At 38.6% G+C, this 15,213-nt stretch overlaps 1 protein-coding gene and 1 long non-coding RNA gene across 11 annotated transcripts in view; one reads left to right on the top strand and one right to left on the bottom strand.

The window, feature by feature from the left end:
• Positions 1 to 15,213, top strand: part of FAM168A (family with sequence similarity 168 member A) — a 195,516-nt gene that overhangs the window by 147,000 nt on the left and 33,303 nt on the right. The gene's annotated exons all lie outside the window — the stretch shown is intronic.
• On the bottom strand, positions 4,062 to 11,762 carry LOC145525791 (uncharacterized). The gene is made up of 2 exons (XR_014068402.1): positions 10,954 to 11,762; positions 4,062 to 6,249 (listed from the first exon to the last, which is right to left on the bottom strand). It is a non-coding gene; the product is annotated as an uncharacterized LOC145525791 (long non-coding RNA).

The raw sequence follows: 15,213 nt of genomic DNA, 5'->3' as shown, positions 1-15,213 counted from the left end.
TGCAGGGGACATGGGTTTGATTCCTGGTCTAGGAAGATCCTACATACCTCTGTGACTAAGCCCACAGGCCACAACTGCTGAACCTGATGCCCTAGAGCTTGTGCTCCACAACTAGAGATGCCACCACAGTGAGAAGCCTGCACATTGCAACTGGGCACCCCATCTGAAACTGGAGAAAGCTCAAGCACAGAAACGAAGACCTATTGCAATTAAAAAAAAAAAAAAAAAAAAGAGTAGCCAGAAGCGACCCCTAATCAGGTCTGGAGAGATGAAGATTATGGGAGACTTCTTGAAGAAGGGAATGAAGTAAAGGGCAAGGGAAGGACAATCCGAGCATTGGGGATAGCCTGAATAGTGACATGGAAACAGACAGTTGAATGGAGTATGCTAAAATAGTTGTATGTTCGGTATTGGTGAAGTACCAGGCCAAGACTGGCAAAAGAGGAAACAATAGGACATCCAGATGAATAGGAGCCAGAATTGGAGAGTCTTTATGTCATACTAAGAAAATTTGTAACTTAATCCTTAGCAATAACCCTTATCCTTATTTGGATACTTGTTTGAAACTTTATCTTTGACCACCAGAGTAGCAATTTTGAAAGATCTCTCTGGATGAAGATGGATGGATTGGAGAGAGAGAAAATAGAGGTCAGAAGATAAGTTAGGAGGCCCTAAAAATAGTTCAGTCAAGAGATGTGAACAAGGAGTGGTATTTGGGATGGAGAGGAGAGGACATCTTTGAGACGTTTTTAGACAGAACAGTGTCTTACATTCAGTAGACATTTAATATGTGTAGAATATAAATTAGTAAGTTAGGACTGGATATTGGGTTTGGGCAATAAGAGAAAGGAGGAATCTGGACTTACCTCAAACTTCCTGTGGCTTAGGTGACAGTTTGCACGGTTATGCCTTTTTCACTGAGTTCTTGGCAGTACTGAGGCCAGTGTGTGTCCTTTAAGACATTCCTCAGATAATTTTCTCATAACATTTGAGGAATCTGCTTTTATTCTAGTGCTGGAATTTCTAAATTTAATACAACTTGGTAATTACATGGCAAAATGGTGCTATTCCCATTTTACAGATTTGGAAACTGAGGTACAGAGTAGTTAAGTAACTTGCCTGGGATCATTCACCTACTCAGAGTTGAGAGATGTTCTTTTCTCTATAACATGTAAGGCTCTTGAACTTCCCCTTGTGATTTCAACTGATTATAGGCCACAATAAAACAAACCATAAAATTTAGATTAGATTGATCTGGTTACTCAGCTGTTAAGATGAGGCCATGAGTTAATTGTAAATCAGTGCAAGTTCTAATTCAATCCAACAGACTGTACAGTATCATTTTCATTATACAAAGAAAGGTCTACTGATGCCTCCTTTGTGTTAAGAGGAAAAAAATTAAAACTCACAAACAGAGTCCACCATTTCTCTACCATTCTTTTTCTTTATCAGATCTGGATTCAGTCTTAACTGTCACTAAGATAACCATGAGCAAATTACTTATTTTTGCAGAGCCTCAGTTTTCTCACCTCTAAAAATATGGAAAATGTTCATTTAATAGTTGCTGTTATTATGATTTTGCAAATGCAGAAAGAGATTCGGGATTTGATAAGGATTATAAGGGTTTTGCCCAGCTCACATAGTAATTTAGTGGCATCTCTAAATAAGAAATGTGTTGAAATGGAAGCGTTTTCTGGGGATCCTTGAGCTGAGACATGGTCCATATTTTAATTTATTTGAAAACCCAGTCCTGATCCAGTGACAGTACACTGTCTCTTTTTTCTACACATTATTTTTCAACAAAAATGAAATTATATGCTATGTTCTGTCCTGTAACACCTTAGTTTGTTTAAGGAATTATGAATTGTGTCATTTAGATTTGTTTTAGATAATGCCCTGTTAATCGATATTGTGGAGAAGGCAATGGCACCCCACTCCAGTACTCTTGCCTGGAAAATCCCATGGACAGAGGAGCCTGGTGGGCTGTAGTCCATGGGGTCACTAAGAGTCGGACACGACTGAGCAACTTCACTTTCACTTTTCACTTTCATGCAATGGAGAAGGAAATGGCAACCCACTCCACTGTTCTTGCCTGGAGAATCCCGGGGATGGCGGAGCCTGGTGGGCTACCGTCTATGGGGTCGCACAGAGTTGGACACGACTAAAGCGACTTAGCAGCAGCAATCGACATTGAGGTTGCTTTAACTTTCACTATTAACCAATAGCACAAAACAGAAATAACAGACTGAAAATAATGGAGAAATAAAATGCAAAGTGTGGGGACACTGATATTGATACATTTTTAAAGAGACAAAAATGCTTTAAAATGCACAAAAGGTTGTAATACACAATATACACACAACTGCACACACAAAGTTTCCTATATTCAAAGCATAATAACTACCTGTATTCAAAGGCATCACTGACTCAATGGACATGAGTTTGAGCAAGCTCAGGGAGATGGTGATGAACCAGGAAACCTGGCATGCTGCAGTCCGTGGGGTCACAGAGTCAGACACGACTGAGTGAACTGAACTGAAAGCATAATGACTGGTTCAATGTTTCTACAAAAAAACACACTACGATTGCTTTTGTCTAGCCTCTGCTTGGCCAAATAGCGATAGGTCTACTCACCTGGAGCCATGTAAGGGAAAGGGAAAAGCATGAGTGAGGGACATGATTGAAGACTGAGAAGCTTTTCATTAAGTAGTCTTAAAATCTATAGGCAAACAACCATTTCCAAAAGGGGTGGGGGACTAACATTTATTAAAGCACTTACCGCTCTATGCCAAGTATTTATGCTAGGTATTTTGCATGCTACCTCTTTAATTTTGAATCCACACTTGCCTGCCTTCAGAGCCCCTGTTCTTCCTACTGGATTATGATGGCTACCATAGGATGTCCAGAGCAGGAAACTCCTTCTCCTGTCAGTAGGAATATTGAGATGGGTGTCTACAAAGCAAGTTCAGGACTTCCTTGCTTTCTTCCCTAGCCATCCACATGCAGATACAGGGGAAGGAAAAAGAGGCAGTGGTCCCAACATTAAGTGTTGTTGTTGTTCAGTCACTCAGTCGTGTCCAACTCTTTGAGACCCCATGGACTACAGCATGCCAGGCTTCCCTGTCCTTCACTATCTCCCCGAGTTTGCTCAAACTCATATCCATTGATATGATGCCATCTAGCCATTTCATCCTCTGTCACCCCCTTCTCCTCTTGCCCTCAATCTTTCCTAGCATCAGAGTCTTTTCCAGTGAGTCAGCTCTTTGCATCAAGTGGCCAGAAGTATTGGAGCTTCAGCTTCAGCATCAGTCCTTCCAATGAATATTCAGGGCTGATTTCCTTTAGAATTGACTGGTTTGCTCTCTTTGCTATCTAAGGGACTCTCAAGATGAGTCTTCTCCAGCACCACAGTTTGAAAGCATCAGTTCTTTGGTGCTTAGCCTTCTTTATGGTCCGACTGTTGCATCTGTACATGACTCAAAAAACAAGTAAATAAATTATTTACCAGACAAGTAAATAAATTATTGTCTATTTTTTTAAATACCAAAACAGAGACTCTGAGAGTTGATTTGCCCAAAGTCACAGAGCTAATAAGTAAAAGAGCTGGGATTTGAATCTAGGTCTACCTGTAAATGAAGCTCCTGCTGTCTCTAAAACACTGTGCAGTTTGTCTCACATTTGACACCTCCTCTAAATGTCCACAACAGTGTTACTTGTTTGAATCAACAGTAGGGGAAGTTACATGGTCTGAGCAAAAATAACACTCTACTTAAAGTCTCTCTTGTAACTAACTCAGAATTGCAGCAACCTCTCCATTCCAGAAGCCAGACTGAATTGGAGGGAAAGGGAGTCAGGTTAGTTGCTAAAATTCATTTTGTCCTTCTTCCCTGTTCTCCTACAGCTCTTTGTATTTTCCTCTTTGACAGCCTTTATTGAAAGATACCAAATACCAGGGTTACTTAAATGTTTGTCTTTCTCATAGAAGACAAAGATTGTCTTTTCATTTTGCACTTATTGTAGTACCTAAAGCGTAATAAGTGTTAAAGTACTTATTTATTTAATTGAGTTGACCACAGCTTGTTTATTAGCTCACTTTTGAAGGCAATCACTCGGGTATTAACTTTTAATATATACACAATTCTAAAAAGGTTGAATTTCTGGCCTTCTAGCCCACAGCTAATTCTAGCACTGGGAAAGAGCTAGCTAAGAAAGTCTAGAAGGATGCAGGCTTCAGGATGATAAAATGAATGTAAGAATGTTAACTACCTGAGCACAAATAAAGATACATTTAGATCTATGCCCTTAATTTCCTTCATTTTTAAGGAGGAGAAATGTCTTTCCTTCATTTGAAATGGAAAATTCCTCTGTATCCTCCTACTTCTTCAGGCTATCATAGCCACTCTGTTCCTTTACTACCAACATTTTTACTTATGTTTTAACACAGGCTACTGTTCCAATAGCTTCACTAAATCCACTCGTATCCAGTTAAAAAGCAGATATTGTCATAGTGAATTTTTTAAAAAGATTCAAGAATTTACTATCTATCGGAGATATATTTTAGTTTCAAAGATACAAAAAAGTTGAAAGTAAAAGGATGGGAGAAGATGATGTAACAGGAACCATGAGAAAGCTAGGGTGGGTATACTATTATCAGACAGAATAGCCTTTAAAATAACAATAACAAAAATGTTACTAGAGTTAATGAAGGACATTTTATAATAATGAAGGAGTCATTCATGAAGGTAAAACGTTATAAACATATACTTCGTAACAGAGCCCCAAAATACATGAAATAAAAGCTAACGGAAATGAAGGCAAAAGACAGTTCAACAGTAGTAGTTGAAGACTTCAGTACCTCTCTTTCAATAATGGATTGACCAACTAGGCAAAAGATCAACAAGGAAATAGAAGACTTAAACAGCACTGTACCAACTACACCTAGCAGATATCTGCAGGACACCCCAACAACAGGCTTTGACAATCAGAAGAATTTAATTATTTTCCAGTACACATATAACCTTCTCCAGGACAGACTATGTGCTAGGCCATAAAACAACTCTCATTTAAAAGAGTGAACTCATACCGATTATGTTCTCAATCACAGTGGATTGGAATTATAAATCAATAATAAGTTTACAATTTATAGTGACAATTAAATAACATGCTTCTGAATAATCAGTGGGCCAAAGAAGAATCGCAAGGGATACTAGAAAATACTTGGAGATGAGTGAAATACACTAGACCAAGACTTACGGGATATAGCTCAAGTAGTACTTAGAAGGAAATTCATAGCTATAAAAGCCTATATTAAAAATGAAGAATAACCTCAACTCAGTAACCTAACCTCTCACCTTAACACTCTGGGGGAAAAAAGAGCAGACTAAACCTCAAGCAAGACAGTTTAGTTCAGTCGCGTCCGACTCTTTGCGACCCCATGAACCACAGCACGCCAGGCCTCCCTGTCCATCACCAACTCCTGGAGTCCACCCAAACCCATGTCCATTGAGTCAGTGATGCCATCCAACCATCTCATCCTCTGTAGTCCCCTTCTCTTCCTGCCCTCAATCTTTCCCAGCATCAGGGTCTTTTCAAATGAGTCAGCTCTTCGCATGAGGTGGCCAAAGTATTGGAGTTTCAGCTTCAACATCAGACCTTCCAATGAACACCCAGGACCGATTTCCTTTAGGATGGACTGGTTGGATCTCCTTGCAGTCCAAGGGACTCTCAAGAGTCTTCACCAACACTACAATTCAAAAACATCAATTCTTTGGTGCTCAGCTTTCTTTATAGTCCAGCTCTCACATCCATAGATGACTACTGGAAAAACCATAGCCTTGATTAGATGGACCTTTGTTGACAAAGTAATGTCTCTGCTTTTTAATATGCTATCTAGGTTGGTCATAACTTTCCTTCCAATGAGTAAGCGTCTTTTAATTTCATGGCTGCAGTCACCATCAGCAGTGATTTTGGAGCCCAGAAAAATAAAGTCTGACACTGTTTCCACTGTTTCCCCATCTATTTCCTATGAAGTGATGGGACCAGATGCCATGATCTTAGTTTTCTGAACGTTGAGCTTTAAGCCAACTTTTTCACTCTCCTCTTTCACTTTCATCAAGAGACTCTTTAGTTCTTTTCCACTTTGTGCCATAAGGGTAGTGTCATCTGCATATCTGAGGTTATTGATATTTCTCCAGGCAATCTTGATTCCAGCTTGTGCTTCTTCCAGCCCAGCTTTTCTCATGATGTACTCTGCATATAAGTTAAATAAGCAGGGTGACAATATAAGCAAGACAAGGAAATAATAAAGATTAGAGCAAAAATCAGTGAAATTTAAAAAAAAATTTAAATCAATAAACCAAAAGTTGTTTCTTTAAAAAGAGCAACAAAATTAACAAACTTTTATCTAGACTGATTAAGAATAAAAGAGAGAAGACTTAAATTACTAAAATCAGGAATGATATAGGGAACATTACTACTGACTTTACAGAAATAAGGATTATAAGGAAATACTATGAACAGTTATATGACAACAGATCAGATATCTAGGTGAAATGGACGAATTGTATATGGTCCCTGACTTAATAATGATGGTTTGACTTGGGATTTTTCACCTTTGCAATGGTGTGAGAGTGGTACATATTCAGTAGAAGCTATACTTCAGATTTTGAATTCTGACATTTTCCTGGGCAAGCAACACACAGTATTGTAGTTTCTCGTGATGCTGGGCAGCAGCAGCGAGCAGCAACTCTCAGTCAGCCACATGATCATATGGATAACAACCAACACACTTAAAACCATTCTGTACCCACACAACCATTCTGTTTTCAACTTTGAATACAATATTCAATAAGTTAAATAAAATATGTAATACTTTATTATAAAACAGACTTTGTGTTAGATGATTTTGTCCATCTATAGGCTAATGTAAGTGTTCCAAGCATATTTAATTGTAGGCTAGATTACGCTATGATGTTTGGTAGATTCGGTATATTAAATGCATTTTCAACTTAAAATATTTTCAATTTATCAGGATGTAACCCCATCATAGCACAGGGAAGATCTGTACTAGAAAGACAAACAAACAACCAACAAAATTCCCACAAAGAAAAGCCCAGGTCAGATAGCTTCGTTGGTGAGTTCTAACAAATATTTAAATGAGAATTAACACTAACCCTCCTCAGACTCCTCCAAAAAATAGAAGAGGGGGAAATCATTCTATAAAGCAAGTATTGTCCTGCTACCAAAACCAGACAAAGACATCATAAGAAAACTACAGACCAATATCCCATAAATGTGAAAGTCCTCAACAAGATACTAGCAAAATGAGCAATAACTTATAGAAATGGTTATGTTATATACTACAACCAAGTGGGATTTATCCCGGAGGTGCAAGAGCCACTCATAATAGGAAAATCAATCAGTGCAACACACCATATTAAAACATTAAAGGACAGAACTCACATAATCATCTTTATAGATGAAGAAAAAGCTTTTGACAAACTCTGATACCCTTTCATTATTTAAGAAAACAAAGAAATAAACAAGCACTCCAGCAAACTAGGAATAGAAGGAACTTCCTCAGCCTGATAAAGGACATCTGTGAAAACACATGGCTATCATAATACTTAACAGAAAAGGACTGAATGCTTTTCCTGTAACATTGTGAACAGGACAAGGATGTCCAGTCTCATCACTTCTATTGAACATTGTGCTGGAGGTTTTAACCAGGGCAGCTGGGCAAGAAAATGAAATAAAAAGTCATCCAGATTGGAAAAGAAGCATTAAAACTGTCTGTATTTGCAGATGAAGTGATCTTCCATATAGAAAATTCTGAGGAATCCATGCAAAAACTATTATAACTAGTAAATGTGTTCAACAGGGTTGCAAGATACAAGATCAATACACAGAAGTCAATCTATACAGTTGTAAACAATCCAAAAATGAAATTATGAAGTAATTCTGTTTATAATAGCATCAAACAAAAAATGAATAAATTTAACAGAAGCATAAAAATGTTTACTCTGAAAACTGCAAAACATTCTTGAAAGAAATTATAAATCTAAATAATTAGAAAAATGCCCCATGTTCATGGATTGAAAGATTTAATATTTTTAAAATGGTGATACTTTCCCAGTTGATCTCCAGTTTCAACACAATCCCTATCAAAATCCCAGCTGACTTATTTGCATATTTTGACAAGCTGTTCCTGAAATTCACATGGAAATTCAAAGGATACATATTAGCCAAAACAGTCTTGAAAAAGTACAAATTTGTAGGACCCACACTTCCCAGTTTCCCAGAGTTATTAAAACGCTAGAATAATCAAGACAGCGTGGTTCAGGCATAAGGACAGAGGTATGGATCACTGGAATTGTGTTGAGTATCCAGAAATAAGCCCTTGCATTTACAGTCAATGACTATTTAACAAGGGTACCAAAAACAATTCAGTGAAGGAAAGAATAGTCTTTTCAACATATGGTGCTGGGACAACTATATATCCACATATGAAAGAACAAAATAGGACCTGTGCTTTACACCGTGAGCAAAAATTTACTCAAAATCGTTCAAAGACCTAAATATAAGAGCTTGAACTATAAAATTCTTATAAGAAAACTTGGAGATAAATCTTTGTGACCTTGGATTTGGCAAGGGTTTCTTAGATATGACACCAGTAGTACAAGGAGCCAAAGGAAAAAAATACGTAGATTGGATTTCATTAAAGTTAAAAAAAAAACTTTTGTACTTCAAAGGACACCATCAAGAAAGCAAAAAGACAGTCCACACATTTGGGATAAAATATTTGCAAATTACCTGACTAATAAGGGACTTATACCTGTGTCTATATGTCAAGAAGTCTTACAACTCAGTAATAAAAAAACAACCCAATTAAGAAATATGCAAAGAATCTGAATGGGCAGTTATCCAAAGATGATGTACAAATGGCTGATAAACAGGAGATATTCAACATTAGTCATCAGGGAAATGCTGATTCAAAACTACAGTGAGATTCTGCTTAATACCCTTAAAATGGCTATAATTAAAAAGGCAGGTAGTAACAAGTGTTGGCAAGCATATGGAGAAATTGAAACTCTCATATACTGCCTGTGGGAGTGTAAATATGGTAGAGCCATTTTGGAAAATAGTATGGCTGTTCCTCAGGTGATTTCTTATCTCTATGGCCTTGCTTATACTGTTCTTTTTATTTGGGAATGCCAATCCTTTTGTCTTTGCCTGTCAGAATCCTGCCTATCCCACAAAGCCGAGCTCAGATTACAATTTCTCAAGCCTATATTCTTAGAAACAGATTCTGCTAGGTTGTGTATCTCTTTTTAGTATTATAAAATTGCCTTTCAAAATGCTTTTACTGAATCCCATTGTTTCAGATTCTTCCTAACACTCAATACTGTCAGACTTATTTGTTAATGTTTGTTAGTCTGATAGGTTTGAAGTGATATTATATCCCATCTACTTGCATTTTGCTGATGACTAGTGTCTTTGAACATCTTTTTCTTTTCTCCTCCATCTCCCAAGTCATTTGAGTGATTTTTTTCTGTGAATTGCATGATGAGATTCTGTTGGCTTATTTTCATTTTCTTATTGATTAATATGAGTTCTTTATTCTGTATACTAGTTCTTTTCTGGTCCAGTTCAATCGCTCAGTCGTGTTCAACTCTGTGACCCCATGGACTGCAGCACTCCAGGCCTCCCTGTCCATCACCAACTCCTGGAGCTTATTCAAACTCATGTCCATTGAGTCAGTGATGCCATCCAATCATCTCATCCTCTGTCGTCCCCTTCTGCTCCCACCTTCAATCTTTCCTAGCATCAGGGTCTTTTCAAATGAGTCAGTTCTTTGCATCAGGTGGCCAAAGTATTGGAGTTTCAGCTTCAGCATCAGTCCTTCCAGTGAACACTCAGGACTGATTTCCTTTAGGATGGACTGGTTGAATCTCCTTGCAGTCCAAGGGACTCTCAAGAGTCTTCTCCAACAACACAGTTCAGAAGCATCAGTTCTTTTTTAGATGTGTGATAAATATCTTTTCTCACTCTGTGCTTGTTTTTTTAACTGTTTATATTATTGTTATATATTATAATAGCATCTTGTCATACAGATATAAATTTTGATAAGTTAAATTTATCAACCTTTTATGTTTTTTTGTTTGTTTGTTTTGGTCTCATCTAAGAAATGCTTTCTAATCCCAGGGTCAAACTGATATTCTACTATTTTTTTTCTAATAGTTTTAAACTTTTTGTTTCTTTAATTTAGGTCTTTGATCTTTCTGGAATTGGAGAAGTGTGAGGTGGGGATCTAATATTTTTTTCTTCTCATGGAAAACCAAGTATCCCAGTAAATTTTACTGAATCTGAGCAAGATTCTTCCCTTTACCAGATCTTGTGAAACACGACAGTGAAATGAAAGAGTGAATTGATCTGGGAGGGAAAGGGATTCATGGACCAAATCATCAATTTGCAAAATTTCAACTGCTTTTTTCTCTCTTTTAAAAGATAAGTGCAGGGAGAGCAGAAATCTTGCGCCAAACAATCTGTAAAGTGCTGACTGCTTCCCACCTGTCTTATATCAATAGGTTTGGGGTGGGGTAGGGAGCAGCAGCAGCACACTCCTGGATTGGTGATTGAGACAGACTAGGTCATCTATTTTCCATTAAAATTTCTCTCATACTGGCAGATAAGGAACTTTGGAAATATTTTTTAGGTTTGTAAAAGAATGTTTTATCCTGAGCAACAGCACAGATTTACCTTATATGCTTCCTTAGGAACAATTTTATTATTAGCTTTAATATAGCCCATTTTCTTATCTCTGTTTTTTGTGATTTTTTTTTTTTTTCCCCACTCAAGACTTTATCAAACTAAGCATGGTCTGGTTTTAGCAACCTTTCTCTTCTTGGCTAGGGCCCAGCCGATGTGGATGACCCACAGGTTGGTGCCTCTCACCTGATGGGTGAGTTCTCCCTGAAGGTACAGCATAACTGGAGCACAGTTGATTACTGGATAGTCCCCCCCTTTCTTGTTACCTCAGGGGGAGTTGCCTTGCCACAACTAAGAACAGTGCCTCACTCACACCCTTATATCGCCCTGGGGCTCAGCAGTGGGAGGCTGGGCGGGTGGGCTTTGAATCATAGTACAGGCAACCTCAGATCCAGGTTAATGGGCTGGTCTGGAGCCAGCACTGCAGAGCTGCTGCCTCCTTCCATCGACCTACATTCTCACCAGGATAGCACTCTTAGCAGCCAGGCCTCCAAACTAGTAAGAGCAATTAAGATTTAGGCCTTTTTTCCCCCTGGAACTCACAGATTCAAGGGTCCATTTAATTTTTCTTTCCTCCTGCTTATTAAAGAAAAGAGAGAAAAAGCCCACAAACTGCAATTAAAATATTCCCCATCTTTACTTTGTAGCCTGTCAACTCAAAGCAATAAAAATGATTTTGTTGTTAGGATGAAGTTTTGTGAGCTCTGTCTCCTAAACATCTTTTTAGTTTCCCTCTCTTTGTCCGATTGTTACTGTTTTAGCTTTGCCTTTGGGCTGTTGCCACAACTTCCCATCTGGTTCCTCCTCCTCTGATCTCATCAACTCCGAACCCCTTTCTATATTGCTACTAGAGTAGTTTTTATAGAACACAAATCTGAAACTCCCCAGTTTAAAATCCTCCAGTGGATTCTTTTTATAAATTAATTTAATTTTGGCTGTGCTGGGTATTCGTTGCTATGTTCAGGCTACACTTCATTGAGGTGCACAGGCTTCTCATGGTGGCTCTCTTGTTGTGGAGCACAGGCTCTAGGCAGCACAAGATTCAGTGTTTGTGACATGTAGATTCTAGAGCTCGAGCTCAGTAGTTGTGGTACACAGGCTTTGTTGCTCCTCAGCTTGTGGAATCTTCCTGGACCAGAGATCGAACCCGTGTCCCCAGCATTCACAGGCAGATTCTTACCCTCTGTACCACCACCTTCAATAGATATTTACTGATAAATTCCGTTCCTTAGCCTGGCCTTCAGCTCTCTTCACAACCTACCCCCAGTGTATTTTTTTAATCTTCATTTCCTGATACTCTTACCCACACTCTATAAACCCAGTCATACTGAACTGTTTGCCATTTGCCTGATATGGCATACATTTTCATGCCTTCATGCATGAAATTAATAAGTATTTCTTTATCCCTACCCCACACACCTGACAGGTTCATCTTATTCTTTGTTCAAGGCCAACTAAAATGTTTCTTCTGAAAAGCTATTCCTAGCCATCCCAGACCTGTTCTTCACTTCCTCCTCAGCATTTCAATAACACTCCAACTTTCGCTGATTTTATATCATATATATTGCCTATAGATAGATTAATATAAATTGCCTATATTATTTCCCTGTTGAACTGTAAGCTCTATGTAGAGAGCCTTGTACCATGCCTAACACATTAAGTGTTTGCTCAATGCTAACAGTGCTGATGGGTAATGATGAAGAAATCTGCATTAAGTCACTTTAGGCCTTCACTGACCACTTATTACCAGTCTTATTATGTCAATTCAGTTTTTTTTTTAAGGGAAAAAGTGATCAAGGCAGAAAGAAGATGAAATTATTTTAAGGGAAGGTGATTTATAAATTGGGAAGTCTAGCCAAAAATGGGTGGTCAGGATGGGGAAGAGTTGAAAGAATTGAGTCTGGATTTGAACAAGAAAAAATTCAGGAAGAATGACTGATATCATATCTGTGGATTGTTGTGCTGGAGCAGGGGAAACAGACATGTTCCCTGAGGGTGGAACTAGGACCTTTAGTTTGGAAGCTGTTCAGGGTTAGATTCCTTCCAAGGTTGATTTTTAGTGCAAAGTAAAGAAATTTCTTAGCTTCCAGAGCTCTTCAGAAGAAGCTTTGATTGCCTGAAGAGGTTCTGAATACTCCATCATTAGGAGGTGTGCCAGCATAGGCTGTGTGACCAGCCATATGGGCCACTATTGAAGATATTCCAGTGCTGGATGGAAAATTGGACTCAATCACCTCTAATATCTCTTTTAACTCTGTAATTCAGTGCTTGTGTGATGCTTTTCAGTAACGTGAGCATGGTCTATATTAGGACACCGAGTGGGAACAGAATAGCTTAAAAAAAAAAAAAAAACCTGAACCATCTTTTATCAAAGCAATTCTCCTGAGTAATTTCCTGTTTTCTCAGGTTTCGAATCTGAAATAAGAATGTTGGTGAAGAAAATAGCAGCCAAATGCAGAGGTTTACGCAAAGCAGACTCGTGTTTTGAGGGAGGTTGGTAGAGTGGACTTTGTCTCATTCAGCCAGCCCAGTTCTGTAGCCACTCTCTTTTTACTAGTTGTGTAAGATAAATCTAAGCTTCAATATCCTCATCTATAAAATGAGACTAATAATATATTTCATAAAGTTAGGGTAAAAAATTAGATAAAGAAGTGCCTGATACAGTGCTCAGAACATATTACAAATTCAAAATATACCCTTCCTTTGCCCTCTTCTTTCTCATTTTAAGAGAATTAAAGTGTTTGAGGTTTTTGTTTGTTTTTATTGTTTGGTTGTTTTGCTTATTTGGTTTTTGGTTACCCCTGGGGTTAGAGGGACAGTTTTTTTTTATTTTATTTGTGAGTTTCAGACCTGGAGTATCTATCTTCACTGCGTAAGTGTTCCCCCGCTCACAACAACAAAATCCTCTTTGACTTCCTGACCCAAGGAGTTAGCCTTCTACTAGCTTTTTGATACACTGCTATTTTTACTTCCTAAAGATCAAGTCATTTCAGAAATGATTTCTCTTGAAAGTAATTTCTAATTTCCATATTAATCAAAAAATAGCTTTATATTTCTTCAGTCCTAATCCTAGTAACAGTAAAAGGGATTAGATTGTATTAACATCTATAAAGCAGTTAAAATGTATACCTCAGAATCCCTGGAAACTTGATCACTACTGAAGCCTTTGAGGTACAAGGGAGAAAAGCTTATTTGTGTCCATTTATTCTCGTCACTCTTGACCTTCAAAAAATATAAATACAGGAGGGGCATACTTATTTCCAAGGAGCAAGTCCTAGTTATTTGGTAGGTGTGGAAAAAGCCAGTTCCCACTACTGATTTGGGCTTCTTTTGTGGCTCAGCTGCTAAAGAATCCGCCTGTAATGTGAGAGACCTGGGTTCAATCCCTGGGTTGGGAAGATTCCCTGGAGATGGGAAAGGCTACCCACTCCAATATTCTGGCCTGGAGAATTCCATGGACTGTATAGTCCATGGGGTTGCAAAGAGTCAGACACGACTGAGCGACTTTCACTCACTCACCACTGATTTACTAAATAATCTTAGCCAAAAAATCACTTTACCTCTGTGAGCCTTGATTTCCTTATCTACAACATGTGGGAAATAACGTTAGTTTTGTTTTGAGACTTGAGTGACATAGCATGTGTTCACGTATCTTTTGTCTGAGTGGTGGATGAAACATCCATGTTGTATCAGCATGCACTTCAGCAGATACAGGCAGTCTTGGGGAACTGGGACTTGGAATGCACTCTGCTCACTTGGATGGGGCAGAGCCTGTCCAGAGTCTTGGGAGTATGCTGAGAAGACTTGAGCAGGGAATAATTGCAACCTAACAAGTGTTATTATGTCCTGAAGCTTACATTCTAGTGATAGAAGATGGGCAGTCTCCTGTAAGTAGGTCAACATATAGTATGTCAGGTTGTTAACTGCTGTGAAGTTAACAAAGCAGGATAAGAAGCACAGAGAGTAATGAAAGTTGAAGGTACTGTTTTAGAAAGAATGTATGATGACCTTTGAACAGAATTCCAGAAAGGAGGAAAAGGGAAGAAGGCTCTGAAGTGGGGAAATGATTGACACATTTAAAGAACAGCACAAGAGGCCATTGTGGCTGGAGTAGATTAACATGGAGGCAAGTAGTAGGGCTTTCCTGAAAGCTCAACTGGTAAAGAATCCCTGCAGTGCAGGAGATCCCAGTTTGATTCCTGGGTTGGGAAGATCTGGAGAAGGGATAGGCTACCCACTCTAGTATTATTGGGCTTCCCTGGCTCAGCTGGTAAAGAATCTGCCTGCAATGCGGGAGACCTGGGTTTGATCCCTGGGTTGGGAAGATCCCCTGGAGAAGGGAATGGCTACCCACTCCAGTATTTTGGCCTGGAGGATTCCATGGACTGTGTAGTCCATAGGGTTGCAAAGAGTCAGACGTGACTGAGCGACTTTCACTTTCACTCT

The sequence above is a fragment of the Giraffa tippelskirchi genome, chromosome 11 (assembly GCF_054371585.1).
Source record: "Giraffa tippelskirchi isolate mGirTip1 chromosome 11, T2T-mGirTip1v1.2.pri, whole genome shotgun sequence".
Lineage (NCBI taxonomy): Eukaryota > Metazoa > Chordata > Mammalia > Artiodactyla > Giraffidae > Giraffa > Giraffa tippelskirchi.
This window is presented reverse-complemented; position numbering and strand designations above follow the sequence as displayed.